The sequence below is a fragment of the Athene noctua genome, chromosome Z (genome assembly GCF_965140245.1).
Source record: "Athene noctua chromosome Z, bAthNoc1.hap1.1, whole genome shotgun sequence".
Classification (NCBI taxonomy): Eukaryota; Metazoa; Chordata; class Aves; order Strigiformes; family Strigidae; genus Athene; species Athene noctua.
In genome coordinates, this window is record NC_134077.1 from 24,607,601 (window position 1) to 24,633,303 (window position 25,703).

A 25,703-nucleotide genomic window follows, 5' to 3' on the forward strand; every position below is an offset into this window, starting at 1 on the left:
TGTATTTTTCCCTCTGCTCTCTTCATCTCTTGCTCTGATTCAAGAGTGTCAATAGAATACACTCACAAATATTCATAACTACCCACAGAAAGTGTTTGAATTTTGGGAGGAGAAATATTTTAACAGAAAAAACTCAGTTATAAATGCTTAATAGTATTGTAGAAATGATGTGCTTGGAAACGCAGGTGCCTTGTGAGATTTAAATTAGGAACCATTATGAAAAGATAGTACAACTGTTAGAACTTGTGCTTGCAAATGGGTTTATGGGGAAAGAGCGGGTTTTAATAAAAAAGGTTAATAAAGAGGAAAGGCAAGAATATTTGTTTTGAGGAGCAGATTCTGTTTTTTTGAGAGGAAAAACCTAATTTATTAAAAGTACTTGATATTCTGTATGAGGTCTTCAGAATTATTATTTCTGTAGATCCTTGGTTATGGAGAATTGGATAAAGTGCGATTTTTTCTCCTATTAAGCTTCAGAGATTTCTTTCACAGCTCTCTGACTAGTGAGGGATACCGTGAAGAAGTCATCACAAAAGAGAAGCAATTTTATGATGTGGATAGGCTGAGCTAATAAGTAATAAGCTATTACTGTCATATTGACTGCCAGTGATTCTCCCCCTCTACTCCGCTCTTGTGAGACTCCGCATGAAGTACTGTGTCCAGCTCTGGGGCCCCAACATAAGAAACATATGGGCCTGCTTGAGCTGGTCCAGAGGAGGGTCATGAATATGATCGAGGGGCTGGAACACCTCCTTCATGAGGACAGGTTGTGAGAGTTGGGGTTGTTCAGCCTGGAGAAGAGAAGGCTCCAGGGACACCTTCCAGTACTTAAAGGGGGCCTAGAGCAAAGCTGGGGAGGGACTTTTTGTCAGGGAGTGTAGTGATAGGATGAGGGGTAACTGTTTCAAATCTACCCTCTTCCAGTTTAGATTAGATCTAAGGAAGAAATTCTTTCCTGTGAGAGTGGTGAGACACTGAAATATGTTGCCCAGAAAAGGTGTGGCTGCCCCCTCCCTGGCAGTGTTCAAGGCCAGGCTGGAGGGGGCTTTGAGCAACCTGGGCTAGTGGAAGGTGTTCCTGCCCATGGCAGGGGGGTTGGATCATGTAAGGTCCCTTCAAACCCAAACCATGCTATGATTCTGTGAACATACAGACCTTGAATGAGTTCTTACTTACATATAGCTGAAATATGTAGAATAAACTTAAAACCAAAAGTTAAATACTAACACTTGTCAATTTACATTTTACTTTTTTATTTTTTGTAATCCATACTCTGCCTAATAGGTGAATTTGACAAGTCCCTGAAATCTTCACTTGTGCAGACCATTGCAGCTTCTTTTGCAGTGGAGTGTGTTTGGTCTTCTGACTGTGCTTTATATAAAAGATGCAGTTTTGAAGGTGTGTGTAATTAGAGTCAGTTAGGGAAAATCCTATTTCATTGTCTTGCCATCAAGCCTTCCACTTAAATAAAGAAAACGTTGGCTAAAGAGGCCCCCCTGTATCCCATTCCTCCAGTGTTCTTGTGGCTCCCTTATTTCATTAGATTTTGGACATGTTTCAAGCTTTATATAAGCTCTGGGTTGCATATTTATTCTGTGAACCCTCTTGACTTGCTGATTCATTTCTCCTTGTAGCAATAAGCACTGGCCCAAATCTTCCCCTTCCTAGTTCTATTGACAAGTTCTGGCATGAAGTGCCTGCTCAAATGTATCTCAGATGGTTTTGCTATGAAGGTTAATCCAGTCAGCACAAGGTGTTTTTTATTTTGGCAGTGCACTTTGGGAACTCATCGTTCTGTCAGCGTTGTGTTCCTTGTGGTGCAGAAGAGATATGGACAAGCTGTCTCAAGAGGTGAAATCATTCTCAGGCCCACAGGCATTTCAACATTAAAATATTTTAGACCGCTTTGCTGTCTGAAGGACAGTAGTTAGTCACTTAGGCTGTTAGCAGCACACACATTCTATCTAAAGATTAGGTTATCAGAGGGCTGGCTTGCCTGATAAGCTTCCTGGTTGTCTCATGGCCAGAATTGGATATTCTAGGGAAAACCATGTTCATCCTGACTGCATCTAGGCAGATTTGTTTAATTCTGTGCAAAGGCTAGGTATTGGGAAACTCCCACTTGCATTGCATAAGCAATTTTTGAATCTTATTTGTCAGTTCAGCTGGCAAATAAAAAACTTCTTATACAGTGCCATAAATGTGTGTGGTGGTTTCAGAGGAAAAGCATGCAGAGAATACTTCTAACTTGTTTAAATAGCATGGCACATTCTGGCTTCCTCTTCCCTTTCCTCTCCTCTTCTTTTCCATCTATATTGTTCAGTGGAGATATAATTAAGTGCTAACCTATGTATGCAGGCAAGCTTCCTTTCGACAGTTGTGTTTGGAGGTCTTGGCCAATGCAGTTTGCTGGTTCAAGAATGCCAGTGGCTATTTATTCAGTTAAACTATGACTTGTGTGTCACTTACAGACCTCACTGACTATTTCCTCATTTTCTTTTGTTTGTTGTTCCTCCCCAAATGGATTTTTTCTTAATGATGTAATTGTATCCATTACAGTTTGAAAATATATTTTTGTGCTACTGGGAATAAATGCTGACAAGGCAGAAATGACTAGTAAAATGTTTTACTTTCAATGATGTCTTAAGCAACTGTGGGGAGCTGTAATGAATGTGCCATAGTCTGTTTTTCTGCCAGAATATTTTGTATGAAGTACAAATTGTGCAAGCCTTCAAGCTTAATTGCACAAGTTTATATGAAGTACAGATTTATTCCAGTACTGTTAGTATATTGGGAGGTTCACAGAACAGTGGTGTGGAGAGCTGCATGGACTGATATATTATAGAACTTCACATTGATATGAGAAATGTTGTCACTGAATAATGAGCAGAAAATAGAGCAGTCTAGTGTGTAGCTAGGCAGTCTGCAACAAGTTCAGGCCAAAAAAGTCTGTATACAGAAAGCAAAAAGAATGAGCTGCTTTTGATTCGCAGGGAAGCAGTAGTATGGGAAGACTGCTGTGTATTTAGGAATATCCAGTTACCATCAAGATGTTATCCTGCAGATTTCATGTCTGTAAAGATCTTTAGCATCCAAGACAGACAAACTCTCATTCTGAGGGCATTTACACCAAGACAATTGAAGACAATTATGTATAAATGGACAAAACGCAGGTGCACAGTGTTTTTGGAGGTCCAGGTGGTCTTCTGCCATTCTTCCTGACGGTGAGCCAATGAGGACAAGAGAGATGATACAAGTGATCTAGCTGACTTAGGTTACTGGTGCAAAAGGGGTGGGTTTTCCTATTATGAAGTATTATCTTGGTTTTAGGGCAAAAAGATAACAGATTTTTCTCTGAAGTAAGTAACTTGAAGTGAACATCAGTTACAGAGGAGAGTAAAATAGAATAGCTAATAAAACATGTAGAAAGAAACAAACCCAAGGTATTGGAAATACCACTCATCAAGGACTGATGAATAATTCTAATGGTCTTTATAAAGAAAGAAGTGTTATGTACTCAGTTTTTAGAAAGAAAAGAAAGATTATGGTTGGTCTGTTTAGTATCAAGTGGCCCTTGGTAGGAAGAGCAATATGTTCGATGATTAAAATTAACTGCTATAATTTAGAAAGAACAAAGTGCTATTTTGCTTAAGTAAGCCTTACCTATTTACCTATTTTTGACTTTTGAGAAGTGAAAAATAATTAATACTCGTTAACTGATATTCTCTCTTGTAAGCCTCAGCACAAATAGCTTGCTAGGGACCATCAAATTGCAGTCACGTACAGAATGACTAACTCCATAAGTACAGGAAACCTAATTTTATGTGCAGGTGGTCTTGTACTGCTAATACTAAAATGTTCCTTAAAGATGATGGATGCAATATTCCTAGAAGTCATTGTAGAAGGATTTGGAGTCACACCTGACATCGAAAGGTGCCAAGTAACCAACTGCATATTTAAAACCTGTGTTTGATAAAGTATAAATGACTGTGAATTGATTTTGATTGTACATAATAAAGTTTAATCAGCAGCATTTTTTTGTTCCTTTTTAAAAAGAACACTTGGAAGCTATTCAGCTAAATCATCTGTATAGAAATTCCTTTTCTACTCCAGTTTTAAAGGGAAATCAGTTAAAGAATGTTTTGCTAGATGCTTTGAAAACAACAAATCTGAAACAGGGTAGTGTCGTAGTAGTAAAAAGTGTTCATCTGTTAAATGAAGGAAAAAATCTACATCAGGGAGTTATGGGTTAGCAGCAAAAGACTGTAGGAAGTGAGGGATGTAGGAAATGCACCAAAAATACATTGGATGCTAATGTTAGGACCACTAAGGTGCTTGAGAATGAGAAAATATACCAACCTTTTTTTTTTTTTAATATCCTTAACAGATGTGTTTCAGTTTCTTGGCACAATAGGAGACTTTCATAATTGAGAAAATTGAAAAGAACTTCATGATCAAACTGATTTCTTTGTAGGATTGTTCAACAGACAAGTGGCTCACTTTTTAAATTTCTTGATCACTCAGGAAATTACTGGATCATAATTCTATAATTCTATAATTTGGTTTGGTCTGGTTTTAGGTTAGAAGATTCATGTTTTCACCAGTATGTCATGTGAAACAACATTCTATTCTTACACTCCCTCTCCACCTTGAACTAGTTGCATATGTGAGAAAGGAGTACTGTTTATCTTTTGCATGTAACTGTTGCTGTTTGAGGATATGAAACTGCTTGATCTGCCTGTTATTCTTGGCTAGATGAAGAAGCCTCTGTGGTCTTTTTTGCTGGTACCAGACTATGTAGAACACAAGGCATTATATTGCTCAATGTAGATGCTTATATGGCTGCTGATGGTCCTTCATTCCTTCCCTACCTTTTGTGCTAAAATAAAGACTTCAAGTAAAAAGTATTCCAGAGACTTGATAGCAGCCTTCCAGTATTCAAAGGGAGCCTACAGGAAAGATGGGGAGGGACTCTTTATCAGGGAGTGTAGTGATAGGACAAGGGGTAATGGTTTTAAACTGAAAGAGGGGAGATTATATAGATATAGGGAATAAATTCTTTACTGTGGGAGTGATGAAACACTGGAACAGATTGCCTGGAGAAGCTGTAGATGCCCCCTCCTTGGAAGCGTTCAAGGCCAGGCTGGACGGGGCTTTGAGCAACCTGGTCTAGTGGAAGGTGTCCCTGCCCATGGCAGGGGGGTTGGAACTGGATGATCTTTAAGGTCCCTTCCAACCCAAACCATGTTATGATTCTGTGAAAGCATGAAAATACTTCCTACAGCTGCAACTGAGCTAACCAGAGCACAAAGACAAAAAAGCCCACCTTCTTTCAGATATCAAGGAAACTGCTCACTCTACTGTCTTTTGTCATAGCTCTCAGTACATATCAAGGTAGAACTGTGGGCTGATTCCTACAGTTAGTTCTTCTCCCTGTTATATTGGAAGACATTCAGGACTTAGTGTATTTCTCCTCTTTAATTTTATGTTCTTAGTGAATTTTATTTGTGTATTAGCTTGCTACTCTTTGGGACAGTAAAGAAACAGTCCAGGTAGATATCTTCACATTTTCTCATTGGAAAGCCTAAATGTTTGTACCAGCATAACTCTAGTATTAGGCATATGTTGATATAGATGTAAAATGTTGATGCATTTTTATGTGTTTAAGAGCAGCATAGATAAAATATTTTTTTTCCCCAACGGTATGATCACCCTTCGTGGTGATGTAACCTAAAGAAGTTTTAGTAAACTGGAATCACCTATTCAACAGAAGTGAGAGATAGACAACAGATTGTATGTTCTCCAGGACAAGTTAAAGTGCCCTAGATGGGTAGAGGAGCATATGATATGGGGAGGTGGTGATGTACTGGTTAGCTTGATGAGCAATGATATTTGCACATTAACAGCCTGGTAATTGTCAGGATTTTATTTTTAAGCATTTTTGTGAAGGTGAGAGAGAGAGAAGATGATTAAGGAATTCATAGTGTATTGACTTCATACATCTGTGTGGGAGTGCTGTCAAATGCTGTTTTGAAAAATTGATGATGATGATAGAAGGTAACTGTATTGGCTGAATAGGAGTCTCCCTCTTGATTTTGAATGAGAAAATAGTTTGGAAAAATAAGTGAAAATAAACTGCTTATCTCCCTGATAGAAAAGGGGGAAAGTAGTGTTGCAGTAGAGATGGTCAAGCGACAATCAATAATCAAGTCGGTGGCAAAAGAAGCACTTTATTGTTCTCTACATACTTTATATATCTTTTACAGCTACCGCAAGCTCTAACACAATTGGCTAAACCCATAGCAATGATTGGATATCTTTCTTAAAGTTGTACTTCATAATTCACATAGTTTCTTGTCTGTGATCAGCAGTTTCATATCTCTTGCAGCAAATGTTCCCTGTCCTAGCTTACTCAGTTCTTTGTTCTTGTGTGGTATGTCTCCTGCATGTCGGCCTCTCAAGGGTACGGGACGATCTGGCCAAGGTTGAACTCCATTGGTTCTGTCAGGCGTTCAGCAGACCCGCTGCTTACCCCGACAATTCCCCCTTTTTGTGTTTGTGCTACAAATATTGCATGAGCAGCCTTCTGCAGGGCCCTTTGCAGAAGGCGAATAAGACATGGCAACATTAGAAGCACAGTTATGTTGACTAACAGGATCATTCCAGTGGTTCTGATCAAAGAGATCAGCCAGCCCAATAACCCCCAGCCTTTAAACAACTTTGTTAGCCAATCGAGACCATCATCTTCTGTTAAGCAATGCACTCCATCTTTCAGCTGCTGAATACTGTTGAAAATATTCAGAATGATCAGACAAGTTCATACAACACATTCCTTCAAATTCATCACAACCATGTCCTTGTGCCAAAAGCAAAAAATCAATCGCAGCCCAATTCTGCAAAGTAGCATGCCTAACACTATCAACATCAGTTAAAAGACTGCTTAAAGCTATAGATGTTTTGCTTTGGTTGCGGGACTACCCATCCTTCACCCTGACGTAGATTCCAGTACAGGTTGAACACACAGAGCAGGAACCCAGCGAGGGCCAGCATCTGTGGAGACACAAGCGTAACCCCTACCCCAGGTTAGTAATTCACTTGGTCTGCTCTATTGACCAGAAACTAAGTCCTTTACATGTACTTTAACGCCCTCTTTCACATTCCATTTCAAAAAAAGAGAAGAAAAATGTTGCAATATAGGAGGTGCAGAAGCAACGTCCCCATAATGAAGAAAATTAAGAACATAAACTGCTTTATCTAAATGTGCTGGGGGTGGTTCCCCAATCATTCCCCCTTTTTGTTTTTGAAGCTGCCGTTTCAGTGTGCCATGTGCACGCTTGACAATTGGTTGTCCTGTTGGGGAATGGGGAATCCCTGTAACATGAGTAACACCCCATAAGTTAAAAAATGTTTGAACTTTCTGTGAAACTCGCTGGGCCATTATCCATTTTAATTTGGCGTGGCACCCCAAGCACAGAAAAAGCTTTCTGTAAATGTCGGATTACATCCTTGCTTGTTTCTCCATTATGTGCTGTTGCTACCAAAGCATGTGAATAAGTATCAACAGAAACATGAACGTATTTTTGTCGGCCAAACTCGGTTATATGAGTAACATCAGTTTGCCAAATCTGTAAAGCTTGAATACCTCTGGGATTAGTACCGAAATACGCTGGAGTGTGAGTTCCTTGAGCATCAGGACAAGCAGCAACAATAGACCGAGCTTTAGAATGAGACAAACCAAACTGCTGTTGTAGAGCTTGAAAACCTTGATGAAAAAATTGATGTGATAGAACAGCTTGTTGCTTCATGTTAGGGACAGGACTCAAAGCCATTGCAGAGACAAGAGTGTCTGCTCTGGCATTGCCTTCTGTGTAAAATCCAGGTAAAGTGGTATGACTACGGATATGCATGATAAAATAGGGTTCTGTACGCGACTGGATAGTTTTCCAGAGTTCTAGTAAAACCTCAAATTAACATTTGATTGTCTGACAAAGTTAAGACTACTTTGTCCAGTCGGGAAACTAAGTTAGCCACATAAGCTGAATCAGTTACAGTATTTATAGGAGTAGGAAAGGTAGAAAAACCAAGAGTCATCGCACGCAGTTCAACGATTTGTGGAGAACCTATTTGGAAGCAACTTTGTTATTCCAGACATTATTCTCATACCACACCACTGCTGCTTTACCAGTTTTTCCTGATCCGTCTGTGAATACGGTAAGACCTTTAGCAGGTTCTGGCTGGCTCAAGTGCTTCTGACCAAATGGTATTTCTTGAGCGAATTGCAATAGGGGTTGGGATGGAAGATAAGACACTTGTCCCTGAAAGTCCGTTAAGGCCGCTTGTAACTCATACTTGTTTGCAAGGCACCACTCAAAGTACCGGTTCTGAACAGGTAAAACAATCGTAGCTGGATCACGCCCTATTAACTCCAAAGAGCGTTTTCTAGCTTTTATGATCACATCAGCAATTAACTCACATAATCCAGGAGCAGTTTTCCATGGTCTGAATGATAAAAACATCCATTCTAAAATGTGTAAGGGGTCACTCCATTCAGCATTCCACTGCACCAAAGCACCAAATGGCACAGTTTTGTCAATTAGTACAAAGAATTGTACCAATTGAGACAGATCTATTTGAGAAACAAACTTCTTGTGTATGTCACTCAACTGCTCCTTGCTGTTTGATGCTAACAAAATGTCATCCATATAATGATAACAATAACTGGTAGGAAATTTTTCCCATACAGGTGACAATGCTTGCGCCACGAAGCATTGGCATATCGTTGGAGAATTTTTCATGCACTGTGGCAACACCTTCCAGTGATATCTTTGTGCAGGTTCTGCATGATTAACAGAAGGCACAGAAAAATGCAAATTTTCTTTGTCCTGAGAAGCTAATGGTATTGTAAAGAAACAGTCTTTCAAGTCTATAACAGTGATTTCCCAGTTGTGGGGGATTATGGTAGGTGAGGGCATACCTGGTTGCAGAGACCCCATCATGGCCATAACAGCATTAACTTGCCACAGGTCATGTAGAAACCTCAATTTACCTGATTTCTTTTTGATTACAAATACAGGAGTGTTCCAGGGGCTCAGAGAGGGTTCAGTGTGTCCAGCAACCAACTGTTCTCGTACCAATTCTTGCAGGGCCTTTAACTTTTCAATTGGCAGGGGCCAGTGATCTACCCACACAGGGTCAGTTGTTAACCAGATTAATTCCATTGTGGGCCATTTAAAACCCTGCAGAACAGTGGCCCCCATCAAAAATCTGTAGTAATCTTTACCCCCACTGCGACAAGCAATCCCTTTCCCATAAATTGAGGTGGGCATCCGTCACGTATGGTTTAACAGCTGCTTGTTGGCCTTCAGGATTGGTAACAAGAATTGGTGTGGTTGCAGTTCTTGCTCGTTTGGACCATCCCAGCCCTAGTACCCCCTCTTCCACGTCTTCCGTTGGCCATGTTGGTGGCCATGGGTAATCAGCAATGATAGTCACATCAGCCCCAGTATCCAGGAGCCCAGCAAGCCTTAATGTGGTCGGCGATTGGTCACGGTTTGATAGTGTACACACCATGTGCAGTCGGGATGATGACAGAGTCTGCGACCAGCAGATCTGAGGAGGTCCTGTAGATCCGAAGCTGCCATCTCCACGTAGGTGCTGTTCTGCTTTTGAAACACAACTCAAAAATGGGACAAGTCGAGCAATGCGAGTACCTTTTGGTATTGTTACTGGTAGAAAGGGAGTTGAAACCATTGCGCAAATTTGTCCTTTGAAATCTGCATCAATAACTCCGACATGAACTATGAGTCCATTTAACATGCTACTGGATCTTCCAATTAACAGTGCACTTAGTCTCTGCCCTATGGGCTCAACAGGCTCAAGTGGCAGTATAATGACCTCTTTAGTAGTTATTGTGACTGTGTCGGCGGTGGACACATCCAGCCCTGCGGAGCCTGCTGTGACTGCTGACAAGCATTCACAGAGAGGGGTTGTGGTATCAGGGTATTTGCTGTCGGAGCGCTTCTCTCGCGCTCTTCCTCAGGTTTCCTGGCATCGCATGCCCATGTACATGAAACTTTGGTTTTCAAACACATAGTTTGGCATAATGACCGGGCTTGCCACATTGACTACAAATTATGGCTGGCGGAGATAATTTCCTGGCAGTTTTATTTGGGCAGAATGCCTTAAAATGTCCCTCTTCTCTACACGCATGGCATTTCTTTGCATTTGTTCTCATGGCAGTAGCTAATGCCGCCATCTTATGCTCTACGGTGCCGACTTTCGAGCACGTTGTTATCATCTCTGGCACCAACAGATCTCCGGGGAGAGTTTGAATGATCTTTTGACAGTCCTCATTAGCATTATCTTTTGCTAATTGTTTACACATCATTTCTCATAAACTTTCATCCTCTACGTGTTTTTCTAAGGCTGCAGAAATTTTCTCCACTAACTGTAAAAATGGCTCTCTAGGTCCCTGACGAATGGCAATATATTTTTGTTTAGGGGCAGCCATTTCCATGTTTTTTTTCAAGGCTTCTAGTCCCACTCTCTGCGTTTGCTCAAGTATAATTTGTGGCCAAGTTGCTTGCAACTGTGGATTACTAAAAGGACCCTCTCCCATTAACACATCTTCACCTACACCTAATCTAGGGTCAGTTTATGGCAGACGCTGGTTAGCCATTGCAGTGGTTCTGGCCAACTGCCTCCAATTATGAAAAAATACCTGCGGTTGAACAAGCTGCAATAATACTTGTGCCAGATGGGTGATATCATAAGGACACAGCAAGTCTGTGCTGATCATACGGATCAGTTGCATCATCTCTGGTGAATTTACTCCAGATTTCTGTGTTTTGTTCTGGAGATCTTGCATGACTTTCCAACTAATTGGGTTAAGGTCATCATGCTGATTAGTGCCAGGAGCAGCTTTAAAAACAAGGAAAGCCTGGTTTTGTGGTTGGTCTGAATGACAGGGAGACACGAGGGAAGAGCCAGGGGTGATTTGTTCTAGTAGGTCCCAGTTACCACTCTCAGCTGCATATTTACGAACACTCTCCCAAAACTGCTCCAGGGACCTGGGAAGGACAGTCACAGTGGCTGGAGGGAGCGTCCATGGCGTAGCTTTTTGTTCTGTCTGTTTATCAGCCAGATTCAATGCTTGCAAACTGTCAATAAGTCCTTTAGTGTTGGGTTCACTGCCCTCAGAGTCCCTGTTGGGCTCACTATATACTGCTGGCTCCTCTAAAGGAGCTGATGGTACTATGCTTGGTATATCAGAATCCTGCAAGGGAGAAGCCCCTCCAGGGTCTTCCTGTATCGGCACTGGGGGTGTTGGAGGTGGACGAGAACGTCCCCTGCTTTTTCCCATCAGTGGTTTTCGTCCCACCACTGCAGACAGTGTGGGATCACCATAACTGAGCCCAGGACCAGATGAACTAGAGGCAGGAGCAGATTCTTTCTTTCCTTCAATGTCATATTCCTTTTTCCACTCCTTCAGCATCTCAGTTAGCAAGCGCCATGTAGTTGCTAGCTCACACGCTTCCTTTTGTCCTTTTGAAACTTCATCCCATAGCTTTTCGCCTATTCTCTGCCACACAGTCACACTAAATGCTGTAGTTAACATTAGCTTCAAAGCCTTCCATCTTACTCCATATTAACATCTTTTTCAGGCTTTGTTCCATGGTTTTAACCCCTTTTCTTTTTAGAAGGGCTTTCCAGGCAGACAGAATTGTCTCCTCCTCTTTAGTTAGTTGCTGCCCCATATTGTGTCTTAAGAAGTTTTTCCCAGTGGCTCACCTTGTATCCAGGTGTCAAAATGTCAGGTCAGGACCGGGCAGAATCCCCTCTGCTCTCAGCTTCACCAGTCCCCGTCTCCGCTGCACTTTGCCCTGCAGCTCACATAAAATCCCCTATGTTCTACTTGTATCACATCGGGGTCACCAGTTGTCGCGGTAGAGACAGTCAAGCGACAATCAATAATCAAGTCAGAGGCAAAAGAAACACTTTATTGTTCTCTACTTACTTTATATATCTTTTACAGCTACCGCAAGTTCTAACACAATTGGCTAAACCCGTAGCAATGGTATATGATTGGATATCTTTCTTAAAGTTTTACTTCTGAACATAATTCACATAGTTTCTTGTCTGTGGTCGGCAGTTTCATATCTCTTGCACCAAATGTTCCCTGTCCTAGCTTACTCAGTTCTTTGTTCTTGTGTGGTATGTCTCCTGCATGTCGGCCTCTCAAGGGTACGGAACGATCTGGCCAAGGTTGAACTCCATTGGTTCTGTCAGGCGTTCAGCAGACCCGCTGCTTACCCCGACAAAGTAGGGGTGCTTAAACCAGCAACACAGTCAGTGTCCTAGAAGTTATTTTTATGGTAAGTGTTGCGAGTTTGGTTAAGGTTTTGGTTTGGATGTTTGGGGCAGAGAGGGAGTGTGACTACAGGAACTCAAGGGGGAAACAACTGAGGAGACTTGTAGATCAGAGTAATTGACAGGATATTGCTGATTTCCACAGAAATAATCAAAGTGCCTGATAAGAACTAATGTTGGTTGACAGGAAGTTCTGGTTTTATATGCACTGAATTTAAGTAGGCAATCCCCAGAGGTGCTCATCACCTGGAGCTTTCCTGTGAGATGGAAGAGTGTTAGGGATAATGTATTGTTAGAAGGGTGGGGGAAGCAGCTTGGGATGGGAAAGAGCATACTGAAAAAGAGGAAAGAAGCAGAAGAATGGAGAGGAACGATCTAACCAACAGCACAAGAAATCACAATGGAAGGGATGAGAAAGCAAGAGAGATGGCTGTTTAGGGGCTCTCACCTTTACTGAGGACTTTTTCGTTGGAAGGATCACCTGTAGAGCAGACTAGGTGTCTGAGAAACCTTGGACAGAGAGGAGATGTTAGCAATCCAAGTTTTTCTTTTCCATTTTTTAGATGTCTTTCCTTACTCTACTTTTTATTTCCATACCTCTTTAAGTGAGAGAATTTTGACTGAGAGTAAAGGCTCCTCTTTTAAATCTCCCTCCTTTTGAAGATGTCAGCTGTAGTTTTCTTTACATGTGCATTTAAAGCAAAGAATAACAGATTGAACATAGAGATATGGTTTCTGTAGGGAGTGATTACCCATGCATTTTTGCATCTAGCAGGATTTAAGTTTAAGACTTACTAGTCTTAACTAATGGGTGTTAGATAAATTGATTAAGCTCTGTCTCAGTTTTTCTGTTTTGGGTTTAAATACTGCTCTGCCAGGTCTAATTGAAGCTGTTGAGAATGTTCTTTCAGCTGGAGTTCTAATAGCACTACAGCTATCTAACTGCTAGTGCTTATTCTGGTCTCAAATTTTATAGATCATGCTCTTAGCATTTACTTTCAGTCCAGTCTCTTATTGGTGTGAACATGAGACAACTGTTAAAATGCGAGGTTTTTTCTGGATTTGTATAGTTCTATGGGAAAACTGGACTATGCATTTTGTCATAAAGTGCATGCATTAAAACTGTGTTGGATGATTTTGTCCATGACACGATCAGTCTGTCTCAGCTCTGATCCCATAATGGTATTAAAATGAAAGCTAGTATGTAAAATGGAATTATTTCATTAACCTCATTCCCTATCATTACTACTGAGATTTTTCAGTACTACAAAAAATTTATAGTGTTTTTTCACCTGTTAAAGATGACTGGAATGTTAAAAATGAACCTGTTGGAAAAGGTGTTTTTTGTTTTTTTTTTTTTTTAGTTGCAGTGTCTTACTGCTAGATAGAATATTGTATAGAGATATCATCTAATGTGGTTTAATAAATGTCAGTTTCTCTAAGAATTTAAAATAATCTGCAAGTAAGCAGGTGATTTGCTTTATTGCTGTGAAAGCTTTAAATACAGACTTAATTGTTTTGTCCAGATCTTATATTGGCTTGTTGGAGAACATCTGGAAGATTCAAAAGAGCTGATTTTAGTTTAGATTAAACTGATGTCAGGTTGTTTTTAGAGCTCACATCCGATTGTTTCCTTCTTCACTTAGAAGTGAGAATGGAGCTGTATCTAAACCCCAAAAAACCTCCATTGTTTGGCTGTCAGATCTAATAATCATTTCACATATTATTGGAAGATACTTTGAACTGAAATGGGCAACTGTGGCAAGAAAGATTTTGGAAGATATGTGAATATAATCTACAAAATGCATTTTAGGGCACGCAGTTTAGTAGCACTTCTACCAATATGTGAATGGCACATTCCTTCAGGCAGTGTATTTCTCCAAGATGACCCTTCAAAGAATAAGAATTTGGGAACCAGGAGAAACCTACTGGCGATTTGCAGACTACACACAAACAGTGGTTTCTGCATGGTACACTTACACTGTGTTAGTTTAGATTAAGTTTAATAAAAAGCCATGAAGAATTGAGACAAAACACATCCCTCACTATAACCTCATAGCAAACTCACATCCTGTTCTTTTCCAGTCACTGCCATCTTCTACCCAGGGTTTAAAATAACAATTATGTGTCTGGTTTTTTAGATTCAGAAGCTATCTGTGCATTGGTTACTTCAAGTTCAATCTGCAGAGGGGTTTTTTTAGACAGAAGAAATGAACTATTTTCCAATCACTTGAATCCAGCATATTAATTTCCTTAATTTTCTTGTGAGCTGCGGATTAATTATCTTGGAGCTCTGTGATTTCAAATTACAAAAATATTTATTGTCTCAATGAACTGTTTGTCTTTTAGTTTTTTGCCTTTTAGTTTGCCTTTTAGTGGCTTGTGGTCTAGGATTGTTTGTGTGTTAGAAGAGAATTGTTATCTTGTTACGTAGTAAAAATCCAGAAGGATTTTATAGCTGTGTTCCATCCATGAAATAAATCACTTCTAGAGTAGTATTTGCAGCGTGTAAATTAGTTTACAACAGGGATTTTGGTAGCTTTAAATTATACGGTAAAAAGTGACAATCTGCTCCTTCCTCATTGATTCTCAGGCAGGTTAGTGAGGAGATCTGATAGCAAGCCAAGGTTTAGTATTTAGAAATTGGCTCGAACCATGAGATTAAGCAGCAGTATTAGTCTTTTCCAGAGTAATGTGATAATGTCACAGAGAAATGGATCATAACTCAGTGGCAGATGGCGCGTGCCTGTGTGAAGTATAATGGAGTAAAAATACATTTTGGTTTGACGTTGTACATGTTTAGTCACAATCAGTAGCTTTTGTGGTTAGTTAATGAATTTAATATCTATTCAGACAGAAAACTTCAACTTCCAGTAAGATACCTGTTCATTTACTCACAGCTTACTAAAAAATTTCAGTTCTGAACTTGAGAGTATATCCCTATTAATCAGTGCTTTTTAAAAAATTTGTGTTTGTTCCGGCTCCACTATCTAGTTCGTGCTTTGAATATAGAAGTGTATTATTCCTCCTGGTGTCTTCCTTTGTTAGTGTTTATAGAGAACACTGACATTTAAGAATTCGTCATCATAATGTGTGTATGAAGTGGGTTAATGATACATTGTTATGACAGTGAATTGGTGTGCACAATAATTCGGGGTTGAAGCTGTAAAAAGTATCTGACAATCCTTTTTTTCTTTAAACCCATCCAAGCAAGCAATAACACTGTAATATTTTTGTATCACTCTATGTTAAGAGCACAGCTGAGGTTAAATTTATTTGGAGCTTTGAACGTTTAGCAGTTTCACAAGCAAGTTCTTCGATATCTAATTGTATCTGTAATCAAACTGGTCAGTGACATCTACTAATTCCACTCGGTAAAGCAGTGAGGAACAAAATAAATGCAGAAGGAAGTAAAAGGTTTATAATAGCAATTGGTAATTGGAAAGTTATGCTTGTGCACATGTGGGGGGAAAATAGTGAGTAAAAATAGATTTAAGTGTAGCTTGACTAGCAATACTCACCTCTGCCCTGGAAGGAAAGGGAACTCAGGAATTCACATACCCTGACAAAGACTTGGCTGGTAGAGTGAGAACTATAATTACATATACAATTATAGCAACTGTTTGCTGTTGTTTTCTGCTATTTTTGAAACAATTTTAATTTGAAATCTCCATTAAGCTATTAAATTGTGTTTCTGAAATATGGGAAATGTAAAAGATTCATCGAGTTCCTAATACTTATTTTCTAACCTATTTCAGACAACCACAAGGTGGCTATTAGTCTAACAATTTTGTATTTTATGCATAATTTGATAAATTTAAAATATAAAGCTTCAGCTGATTAGCAGCTCAGACTTGCAAAATCTCTTGAAGTAGCCAGTAGCAATAAAAGACCACAGGCACAAGACAAATTCATGCATTTAGAGTGCCACATTCATAGAATCTGTAAAATCTGCAGTCTGAGTTCTGTCTATACCTAGATTTCTGCTGCAGCATGTATCCACAGCCTTCTACATTTTAATAATCTGAAACAGCTCTGGGATCCAATTTTGTGCATAAACTGTGGTATAACTGACAAAGTGTCTGCCTGATACAGGAGGTATATTGAGAGTATATCTGTTTGCCTAGGTTTTAAATGGAGAGAAACATATCACCTTTATTGTTCTTATTAATGGGATATAAGCAATAGGTGGTTTATCTGGGGTGTTGGAAACCTGTACTTAAATGTTGTCCAAGAGGACTTGGATCTCAGGTCATTCATATTTCAGGACAGCAGTGCACATTCTGTGACAATCTTGGGGTCATTCAGATGGATGACTCATCCTGGGACTTCTTTGATTAAGTTTCACAAGTTGCATTGGAAAATTCACTATTCAGTTAAATATTGTGCCCCAAATTTTTGCCAACAGTTCTTATTCCCTGGCTTTCTGTCATACGTGGTAGTAACACTCAGTTTAGTGTCTAGATCACTTCTATCTTCCTCATACTAAGTAGATAACAGGTTATCTGTGTTAGTGAGTCAGCAACTACTTAATACAATATTTAGTCAGTCACTCCTTGCTCACAGCAGTGTGGGTGTTGTGTGTCACTGGCATTTTATACATGCCTGTGGTCCCTATAAGACATGGTGACTTATTTCTGAAGTACTGTGCAAATAAATTAGGTATGTCCCTCCCTAAAGTTCAATATCTAATAGAAGATGTGGGTGTGATGAAGTAGAGGAGGGAAAAGGGTTTGTGTAATGAGTGACAGTAGGGAAAAAGAGATAAGGGTCATAATAGCACCATATAAGTTAACCACCTATTTAATTTAGACCAAATGTGTCCTTTTGAGAAAGGGCGGTATACATTCCGTTGTAATTTAGTGTGTGTATATGACTCAGTTTCATGTTTTTTAATTACAAATTTTACTAACGATTAAATTGGTATATTGTCTTCTAAATATTCTTATTGTCTGGTTTAATTTTTTTTCCCCAAAATTTCCCACATTCATTTTCCTTCCCATCATCAGTGTCTCTTGTGCTGCTGTAAAAGAAGGCTGAGATCTGACCACATTTGCTGTTGCTAACAATAATAGGCCTGAAAAAGCTCTGACCATTTGGAGCTGTCACTGTCTTAAGATCCATGTGCTGATGGGGAAACTCTGAAGAATGGAGAGGGGACAAAAAAGGGTGAAAAGGAAGTGGGTCACATAGGAGCAAATGCTGAGGTCACCAGATCTAAATAGTTTTCTCATGGATTTTCAGCCTCTCTTGTTATCAGAAGTGCTCATGTAACATTATTTGTGGTGCTAATTGGCCTTCTGATGTGACATAGGTACATCCAGTCCTCTCTAAAGTTGTCAGTTCTGTAGCAGCAGTGGAAATCTTTGAAATGGCTGAAGCTTGGGTGAGAGTTGTCATAACTTACAAAGGATGGGGTTTGTTTTCTTTTGCTTTTTAATTCCTAAATTGAGTCAAGTTGGTTTCTTTGTGTTACCACTAACAATAAAGCTTCCTCAGGCTTAACTAGACCTCATTGTGTATCTTGGCACAGCTACTCACTTCTAGTCAGTGAGTTAGCACAAATATCAGGTAGAGGAAAGTAAGTGTAACAGTGCCTGGGGTGCAGACTGTTGCTGTTCTGAGAACTGATGGTTTGGTTGTCCCTAAGCACGGTCTGTGAGGTGAAGGTAAATGGTCCAGGAAGCCATGTCTCCTTGATTGAAGATCTTAGGTAGTTTTCTATTGTACATGATTTGTTTCTTGTTTTCTGCTGTATTGTGTACTTCAGAGACAAGAAACAAATTGATATGAAAACAGATCTCTAAACCTATTTATTTTGCATTAAAAGCCCATATATTAAGTGAATAGAGTGTTTAAGGATGCCAAATATATTAATATTTCAAATAGTTTTAAAGCTTCCTAAAATTCTTAATTTTTAGCATTAAGTTTCAAGTATAAAACTAGTGTCATGTCTCTATTTTCTGTGTTTTCATTTCTGGATTGATCTCTGGTTATTTCAGCTGATGCAATGGCATCATACTGACAGAGCTAGTGAACAGCCTTAAGCAAAACTATTAGCAACAGTGTATAGTAAGAAATTAATCCTCCTTACATTTATTGTTCTGCAAAGCAACCTTGTCTTATAGAAATCAATCATTTGCGAGTCTGTGAACACTGGATTGACTTTGAGTGTATTTGTTACCTCCTCTATAAAGTAGAAATAATTTCCAGTGAAATAGTGATTTCTCTAATTTTGCTTCCGTCCATCAGTATAAGCCATCTTCGTTCTATAAAGGGATTTTCCTGGTGCTTTTATTTTCATGGTAGGAAAGGATACTGGAATTACTGTGAAATGAAGCATTGTATATCATGAATTCATGAGTGATTGAATCAATGTGTGATTATTCAGCTGCTTAGCAAGACTTGAAAAATCTCAAATAGCAATTACATTGACTAGATAATTTTGCTACAGTGGAGGCACAGAAGCATCTATCATGATGGTTCACAAAAAGCACTAAATCCCAACTTTCTCCCCTGGAAACATTTCCTTGTAAGCGAAGAGACCTGTTTCCTTTTGTACATAGTGACATTGACCTTAACTCAAAACTAGCTTTTGACTTTGTTGGATCTAATGTTGAAGTTGGCCCTAATGCAGTAGTGTTGTTGGTGGGTAAGACCACATGACCTGGTGAGTTAGGTCCCTTCCAACCTCTATCATTCTGCAAGTCTGAGTACGTGGGGCAAACAATGGAAAACAGCACTCTATATTGCTGCTTTTAGGGGGAATACTGGGTTTAAAGGTTATTAAAAGTCACAGTATGGTTACTTATCTATAACAGCTAGGCCTTCTGATGCTGTTGTTGATATAATTGTTTATGCTTAATAGCAGTGCTGTATTTAATTCTTATTATAGAAGAACTTTTCAGAGCATGCATGCTGAGGTTTATGATTTGAGAAACAGTCGTCTTGATTCATAAATGATTCGTTGCAGTTTTAAGAGTTGAGAAACTCCTCCCACCTGGTGCACATGTGTTATAGCAATTTTTCACTAGTGAGATCAAACTCAGCCATATTAGTAATCTCTGCACTAATTACACTACTATAAAGGGAGATTTTGAAGCCCAGGCAATTTTTCTAAATCTAAGTATGTTTATTTGTTGTAAAACCACACTCAGAACACTTATACAATAAGAGTTTTGGCAACTATATTCACACAGGTGAGAGAAATAATTCAGAAATAATTTCTTTTAAAAAATTGAGGTTAAATTTGCAATCTTCATTTATGCCTTGAAGACCTTTCTTTCACCAGCTTCCCTAAGGGAAAGCAATTAACAATAAAATTTCGATGATCTGATTTATCTGCACATGTGCAAGTATGAATGTGTTTCCTTAACTGTCTTGTCCAAAAATGCTGTTATGGTATTTTAAATAATGAAGGTAGTTTTGTTTTGCTAGCCTTTAGGCATTTCATTCAGTTTTAAGATAATTAGAAATATCTGTAATAGAACTGTAAATATTCTGGCAAGACAATGAAACTCTTGCTATACAAATTATATTTGAATATTAAGTTAGCTAGTCAGGGACCTATAAAAGTGCCTTTTCCGTTCCATTGTTGTTGATAAGCATACTCATATCCCTTGGCGGAACACTTCCCAACTGCATGTCTCTTGCAGAATACCAACAATGTTGCCAAATGAAGGTTATTTTAGAGCATGCTGGAAGCAAATGTGGATCTTTGTGGGCTCACTGAGAATGCGCCATTGGCTGTCTTCTTCCTCTGTTGAAGGATTCTGGTGGTCAGCAGCTGTGACTTGGTACTAGAATGTAACAAGTCATTAAGTAGGCTGGTCTCATGCCGCTTAAAATAATATATCATAATTCACATCTTACACTCGTCCACCCAAGACCAGTAGAAAGATAGTGCTGCTTTTGAACCTTGACAGTTTTTTGTCAGTGAGAATCCATGCAACAGAAATTGTTTCTTTGCTTCACTCTAAATGTCTGGCTTTGATTCAAGAGACAAGAAATAATAAGAGAGAATAATAAGAAATAATAATATAATTATATTATTATTAATATAATTGATAATACTAATAATGAGACAAGAAATAATAAGACATGGTGACTGCATCTGCTTCCAGGAAAAACAAGATGTACTCTTTCTTGAGAATGGTCTCTGAATCCTTTGGGTCTCCCTGGTCCTCCCCTCTTGCCCCAGCTTGTTCCCCAGATTAACTAAGATGTGGTCTGCAGACCTTCCTACTTTGTGTGAAATGTCTGTTTGATTTCAAAAGGATAGATATAAATATTTTGCCAGCTGTGTTTATCTTTTCTTTCTTCAATCAAGGTCATATGTCATTCTTTTTTCAAATCTAGCTCATTGTAAGGCACACATTTCTCACCTGTGTAGGAGATTGTGATTGAGTGAGAATCTTGCCAGTAACCATGAACAGTGAAACTTTATTAATCATAGAATACCAGGTTGGGAGGGACCTCAAAGATCATCTGGTCCAACCTTTCTTGGCAAAAGCATGGTCTAGACAAGATGGCCCAGCACTCTGTCCAGCTGAATCTTAAAAATGTCGTGTTAGGGATTCCACCACTTCCCCAGGGAGATTATTCTAAGGCTAATTGTTTTCATTATGAAAAATTTTCTTCTTGTGTCCAATAGGAATCTCCCCAGGAGTAACTTGTACCCATTACTCCTTGTCTTTTCCATGTGATTCCTTGTGAAAATGGAGTCTCCATGTTCTTTGTAGTCACTTGTTAAATAGCGGAACATGGTGATGATGTCTCCCCTAAGCCTCCCCTTCTCAAAACTGAACAAACCCAGTTCTCTCAGCCTTTCCTCACATGGCAGGCCTTGCAGTCCTTTGATGATTTTTGTGGCCCTTCTCTGGACCCTCTCCAGCCTGTCCACATCTTTTTTTTATAGTGGAAACCGGAACTGAACACAGTATTCCAGGTGTGGCCTGACAAGCACTGAATAGTGTGGGATAATGACTTCTTTATGTCTGCTGGTGATGCTTTTGTTGATGCAATCCAGCATCCTGTTGGCTTTCTTTGCCACAGCAGCACACTAGTAGCTCATGTTGAGCTTGTCCACCAGGACCCCAGGTCCCTTTCCAGAGAGCTGCTCTCCAGCTAGGTAGGTCCCAGTCTGTGCTGTGCTCTTGGATTATGTTTTCCCAGGTGTGCTTGTCCTTGTTGAACTTCATAAGGTTCATAAGGTCCACTCTCCCAGCCTATCCAGGCACATCCCTTCGGAAGTGTCCACTTCCCCGCTCAGTTTGGTATCATCATCAGGGTACACTTGATCCCATCATGCAGGTCATCACTTAGAAGATGTTAAACAGCACTGGGCCCAAGATCGATCCCTGAGGTACCCCACTTGTGACAAGTTGCCAGTTTGAGAAGGAGCTGTTTCCCACCACCCTCTGGGTGCGGCCTGTCAGCCAGTTCCCCACCACTGCACAGACCACTTGGCTAGACATAATGCATCAGTTTCTCTAGGAGGAAGGAGGCTGTGGGAAACTATGAAAAGCCTTGGAGAAATCCAGGGAGACAATGCCCACTGCTCGCCCTACATCAACTAAGAAGGTTAGTCAGTTGTAGAAGATGATCAGATTTGTTAAGCATGATTTGAGCATGATTGTCATGGTTTGAGCCCAGACAGCAACTGAACATCACTCACCCCTTCTACCCCAGTGCTCTGAAGGAGAAAAATGAATCAAAAAGCTCAAGAATGAAGATAAGGACAGAGAGGAGTGGCTCACCCATTATGGTCACAGGCAAAAGACAGGTTTGTTAGGGGAAGAAAAAGACATCCCTTTAATTCCAAACACTAACAACAACAGCACTACTTAACAGACAGAGTAGGAGCATGAGCAGCATTTACTACATCTTAAAAACGCCTCCCGCCACCCTCCCTTCTTCCTGGGCTCAGTTTTTTCTCTACCTCCTTCACCAGTGGTGTGGGACAGGGCATGGGAGGTGCAGTCAGTCCACCACTTTTCCTGCAAGGCAAGGGTGGCAGGGGCAGGAATCACACTTCTGCATTCTTGCCCCTACTCCACATGGCATCCCTCTCGCAGGAGACAGTCCTCTACAAACACTCTCCACTGTGAGTCCCTCCCACAGGATGCATCTTTCTTGAGATGCTCCAGCATGGGTCACCTTCATGTGTTGCAGTCCTCCCAGCATGGAACTGCAACAGCAGGGGCTGCTTCTTCCCACAGAGTCCCTGGGGTCCTCCACAGGCTACAGGCAAATCTCTGCTCCACCATGGGTGGCAGGGAGGGCTGTACCACTGCTGTCTCACCACAGGATACAGTGTACCTCCTCCTCTTCCTCCACCTTCCTTCCACTGACCTCGGTGTTTGCATAGGTGTCCTTCTTGTAATGCCTCCTCACAGGTTTCCCTTCTTAAATACGTTATCACACAGATGCAGTCTTCATTGCTAATTAATTATCTTGGCCTTGGCCATAGCCAGGTCTGACTTGGAGCCAGGGGAGCTTTTGAGAAGCTTTTCACAGGGGGCCACTGCTGTAGCCCCCTCCCCCACTACCAAAATCCCCATCACACAAACCCAGCACAACAATTTTGAATGCATTTATTGAGATCATAGCCTTTAGTTTTACTTCCTGTTAGGTACTGGTGAGATAGTAAAAAAGATAGGAAAATTACAGTGCAATAACAACAACAAATTTATGACTTGCATTTGTCGTTCAGATTACAGAATGTTACAGAAGAACATAGATGAACACATATGCTAGTTCTCCCAAGTAATCTCCCAGTACTTTAAGCTGAATGCTAGGGCTCTTCCGCTGTGCCTTATTGGTTGTAGGAACCTGACAAATACCAAGACTCAGTCCATTGTGGTTGATATCATGTGCTAGAGCAGGGTTAAATAAGATTTTATTAGGTATTTTTACCTTGAGGGTAGTTTACCACTGGTCATCTAAAGCACCTGTTACCATTTCTGCCAAACAGGTAGGAAAGTGGTGATCTGAGCTAGTCAGGATCCTGATGTGTGCTTACCTTGGGCTTCTCTGAATACTCTGGTCTATTTTCTTTGAGAGTTTGTGCTTTCTTGCGAAGTGGACCTGGCGATGTGAATGTGTAGAAGCCTGGAGGGTTCCTGCTTTTGGAGACTCAACAGTACTTGTTGTTACAGAACCACTCTTAGGTGTTTTCTTCTAATGCAGGCTTAAGGCTATCTGACTCAACCTCACAGTTTCAAGTGACATTAAGGTAATATCCGTTGTAGTGAGTTAATTGTTCTTGTCCGAGTCTGTAACTGCTGTCTTTGTTCAGTGTGTAGTTGCTTAATCTCCAAAGCAGAATGACTTGAAGTATCTAGGTGGTGGTTTGTATTCCTCCATGCACACACATCCCACTTGCTGTATGATTTCCTGTGGATAGTTGATATCACATGAGTTCCTTGTGCTTGGTTTGGAAGTCTGCAAACAGTTCATGATTTGGTAATCGCTCTCTACCACTTGATTTTATATAACTTCTGGGCATTTCAGCAGAGGCAGTTTAACAGGTGTCAGGAAATGGTGCAAGAGTAATCAATCCCTTTTTGTTTATTGTTTTTGTGATGATTATGGGGCTAGCTGTTTCTTTGAGCATTTTTGTAGCCTGAACTCTTTGCCTGCGAAGTCTTGACCTTATGCCTTTTTCGTTGACACAGTCACCTGACTGTCCCACTGTCTGATCCAGCTTTGTGCTATTGTATTCTCTTAATTATCCTGAATTATCTGCTTCTCCTCGCAGAGCTATTGCAAACCTACACTTCTTCTGTTTGGGAGCTTGTGTGCAGTGCCTCTGAATAGCTTTTGTAAAGATTAGTTTTTCAGTAGGAGCAAAGCACTACAGGAAAGGAAGGAAGCATGCAGCCATGGCAGTTTGACAGACTCTCTCCTAAGACCTCAGGTTTCAGAATCTGATTTGAGTTTTGCTATCTGTCTTAATCTTTTTGTCTTAAGTGCTGCTTTTCTATGTTTCTGAGGCTGACTAAACTGATAAGAGACTTCTTTTTTCAGCAGGAACCTTGAAAGGTTCCTTACTTTTACCTATGTTATTTTTCCCTTTGCTATTTGCATGTCCTGGTTGTCCTCCTACAGAGAATTATCTGTACAGATTTCTGCAGTATAGTGCATTGGAGTCCACTTGGTATGGATGCGGAAGCTGGCACCAGTGACTCCTGAGTGAGGAAAAGGACACATAACATGTGAGAGTTGGTTATAGTGCAATCCTGCTGTGGCAGTTGTGGCTTCTGAAAGAGGTCATTGTTCTGTGATTGTATTGCTATTTGTTTCTTACCCCAAACCAAGGAACTTTCATTCCTCCCGGAACAATTTTGATTTTAAACAGGTTTCAGGATTTTTTTGAGGACACGTTTGTGATGATTTTATAATGGGTGGATTCTGTTTTTTATTGAAAGGGAATGAAATACAGTTCCATTATAGGTAAATCCTTTGAATGAAGCTACTACCTGTACTCCCTCCAGTTTAAGGTTTTTTCCTAGGTACTAAAAATTTGACAGTTTATACTCTGCCTGACTCAGCTTTTTAGCTTTTCTACATGACTTCATGCTCAGATGATCTGTCTGACCATAGTGACACTTAATCCCTCTGAGGATGTGTTACACTTCTGTGTTTGTTGGAGGCAAAATTTATTCTTTCCACAGGTCCAGCCACTAATTTTGAATGTACTTGTATTCAGTTGAATATACTGATTGTTTTTGTTCATAATTGTTCTACTTCAGTGAAGATAGTGTCAGTGATTTGATACGCCTTATTGTGTTGCAACTTTCTAAAATATTCTTGAAGTTAATGATACAGAAGTGTGCTCTTTAATGTTTTGTTAACTTCTGATGCATTAATTTCTTAACTTTCTTCAAAATTGTGTGCAAGAGATCTAATGTAACAGATTTAATACAGCAATTAAAAATGGAATAGAAATGAAACCAATTTGTAGACAGAATGCTCTAAAATAAAAATTAAAATAAGATATAAAGCAATGTTTTTTACTATGTTATACACACAAAATCATCTCCCCCAAAATATATATGTAATTTTTACTGTCTTGGAAGTCTTTCAAGTTCTTTGAAACCTTCAAACTACCGTTCACACACATGTACAGCTTTTCTTTTTAGAAAAGAAAACCAAAACTCTGAAAGCAAAATAAATATCCAATACAATAAAATATCAGTTTGTTCTTACCTAGTAGGGATAGGGTTGACTAAAATGTTTACCTTTGTCTTAAACAGAATGTTGGCTTTGAAAGCTCAGGGAAGAAGCAGCAGGGAGAAGAAAGTAACACAGTGGTAAGTACATTATTTTTC

The 25,703-nt window shown here is 39.9% G+C and overlaps 1 protein-coding gene across 3 annotated transcripts in view; it reads left to right on the forward strand.

Annotated features, from left to right (window-relative positions):
• ERBIN (erbb2 interacting protein) overlaps nucleotides 1-25,703 on the forward strand; it is a 127,618-nt gene that overhangs the window by 22,912 nt on the left and 79,003 nt on the right. For all 3 annotated transcript variants that reach the window (XM_074931193.1, XM_074931192.1, XM_074931194.1), the window contains one exon: nucleotides 25,629-25,685. The gene's annotated coding sequence lies outside the window, so the exon portion shown is untranslated. The remainder of the gene's footprint in view (nucleotides 1-25,628; nucleotides 25,686-25,703) is intronic.